We start from the raw sequence: 3,168 nt of genomic DNA, 5'->3' as shown, positions 1-3,168 counted from the left end.
CTTGAGCATTCCCCTCACGATTCATTCTCAAGGAATCAAAAATAGAGTTAGTAGAATCTCTGTTAGTTATCTTCTCATACTCAGTATAAGAGATAGCATTAAGCAATATAATTCTAGCCTTATGATGATTTTTGAAATCCTTCTTTTATTGATCTGTCATAGCACTTCTTGCTATATTATTTCCTTCAGCATTAACAGGGTGAACATACCCATCAATTGTAAGATCCCAGAGATCAACATCATACGTAAGAAAGAAACTTTAGATTATATATTTCCAGTAATCAAACTTCTCACCATCAAAGATTTATAGTTTAGCATTGTAGTGATCTCTCTCATTGTTGTTAGTAGTGGCAACGTTGTTGTTAGCAGTGGCCATTGTTTCTCACACAAACTAGATTGATATTGAACATAGTGAAGTGTTGATAAAATATTTATGACAATCAGAACCCGAGCTCTGATGCTAATTGAAGGTGTGAAAAACACAAGAAAGGGGGATTCTAATAAGGTTTTAAAAATACTAAGAACAAAGAGATAAAAACACAAGTATTTTTATCCTGGTTCGATTGAAACTCAAATCTACTAAGAACAAAGAACACCATACAAATACTAAGAACAAAGAGATAAAAACACAAGTATTTTTATCCTGGTACGATTGAAACTCAAATCTACTCTAGCATGATCTTATCTTCAAATTCATTGGTTTCTGATGAAAGTTGATCAAGCATGAAATGAAAAAACATACAGCTGGATTCATAAACTTCAGAATCTTTAGTCAGAACCTTGACAGTGTCAGCAGTCTAACTTGAGATCTTCAGTATCTTCAGACTCACCAGTCAGAACCTTGATATCCTCAATGTCTGGCTTTGAGATCTTAAGAATCTTCAGCTAAGTAACAAAATTTTAGAAGCTTGCCATTCTTTAGAAGATTGAGGATCAGAGTCACATCCAGAAGCAGAAGTGGAGAGAATATTGCAGTAACAACATATCGTCTCTTCATAAACATCTCAGGAGTGAATAAGCATAGAAGCATAAAGAAGAAACTAATAATCCATGTATCAGATGAAACCAAAGTAATCAAGTCAAGTCTTCAAAAGAAACCTAAATTCAAAGGTACCAGATGAACCCCAAGGTCTCAAATCACAAACTCCAAAGCAAGGGTCAAGATCCTAGTTCTAAGTCCATAACTCCATAACAAGGTCAATGATAATAGCCTCAAGTCCATGAATAAGAGAACCAATTTTTAAGGTATTTTTCCTTTATTAATGTCTTCAAAAGAAAAAGAAGTCCAAGTGGACAAAAGGAAAAAATAACACAAATATAAACAAAGGGTCCAAGTGGACAAAGAGGAAATAACATAAGCAGAAACAATATTATATGAGATGCTAAAATAAAAGCATAAAGTAAATAGCAAGAAATAAAGAGCATAAGATAAATGACATTAAAGTAAAGTTAATACAATAAAATGTTAGTAAGTTGTGTTAGTAATTAAAAATGGAAAGGCAGTTTGTCATCTTTGGGAGAACACTCAACTATTCACCCATAAGTATGAAAATATGTATCTTTACATCACCATGAGAAAGGCTCCAACTTGTATAAAATCAAAACGTATGCCACTAGCTCTCTTAGGTGAAAAGGAGACAATATTTTTCACATAATACCATGGGGAGTATGAGACTTATAATCTCACTTATGAAAATGATTAGCTTTCAGATTTGGGACAAATTTAGCGCTATGTTAAGCAATAATAATTAGACTTATTTAGAAGTCACAACTATCTGAGGTCGGTCAATAATAATATTTGTGTTAATACATGCTAGAGAAATGATATGTAAATCATTCTCCTAAATCTATGCCACAAAAAAAAGGTAGATCAAGCAAAAATTCTTGGAAAGTGGTTCATTACATCAATCAATATTTCATAATAAATAGGACAAACTTATGGATCAATCCAAAGTACCTTAAATGATCCATGATCAATTAGGAGGTAGATTTGAAATGGTGAAAGTTCATCAAATACCAATCCACGCATCATGAACAAGATGGACACAAAACATCTAATTGATCAAAATAAAAAAAAGGAAAAGAAAGGGATTATGAAGAAGAAGACAAAAGAAATCAAATCCAAATTGGATCAAAGGCTTGATCAAGTCATCACCAAAATCAATCATCCACTTTGGTGGATTAGGCTTTTCACCCCATCAACACCCAAAGTCCATTGAGTTTGATGATATCTATGATCAAAATAGCCAAGACCCACCAACAGAAGTCAACAAAGGTCTAACAAACATAAAATGCAAGAAAATAAAATAAAATGCATCAAAAATGTTTTTAAAATTAATTTTAAAAGGGAAATAAAAGAGAAAAACCATAAAGCCATTCAAAACACCAAATAAATGGCCAAGAAAGTTATGGAAGGTTGACAATAAAATAAGAAGCATAAAATAATTTTTTTTAGAATTTTGAAATGCATAAAAGTATTTTTAAAACAATTAAAACAAAGGAGAAAAGAGAAAATTCAAGAAAAATAGAAAATCAAGAAAATAAAATATGAAAAAATAAAAATAAGATGAAGAAAAATAAAAGAAAACTTTAGAAATAATTTTGGGATTTTTTGGATAAAAGATGAATTTTCTATGCATTTTTAAAGAAAATGCAATTAAAAATGAAAAAGAACAAGAAATAAAAATCCGAAAAAACACGGAGCGTTGGATCTGGCCTCATTAATTTATGTGGCTGATCCAACAACTATCAGGCTAGGGCGCATGGTGAAAATTAGTCAAAATAAAACACGGAATCAAATTCAAAATGGACCAATCAGAACATTTCAAATTGCCAACGTGTATGGTCAAACTCAGATGACCTGAAACATTCCAGTCATCTTCTCCGGTGATCCCTCATCATAGTTTCATCATTTGGTAAATTTAGAACATGAGACTATCACCAATGCGATCGCCTCCTCATCACGAATTCAACTTCATGCTTAAACTTTATTGATCTAAATTGAGCATGGAAAATTTCAGAGAAGTTTTAGAAACAAGCAAGCCATGAAAAATTAAATTAGATGGTGAACATGATCAATCAACACCAGATAAGTTAGGGGAAAACACCAAAGAGTGAATGACTATATTGTGGTAACTTGTTTGAGTTCAAATGATGCTCAAAACTACC

This window comes from Lathyrus oleraceus, chromosome 5 (genome assembly GCF_024323335.1).
Source record: "Lathyrus oleraceus cultivar Zhongwan6 chromosome 5, CAAS_Psat_ZW6_1.0, whole genome shotgun sequence".
NCBI classification, from domain to species: domain Eukaryota; kingdom Viridiplantae; phylum Streptophyta; class Magnoliopsida; order Fabales; family Fabaceae; genus Lathyrus; species Lathyrus oleraceus.
Note: the sequence above shows the minus strand (reverse complement) of the source record.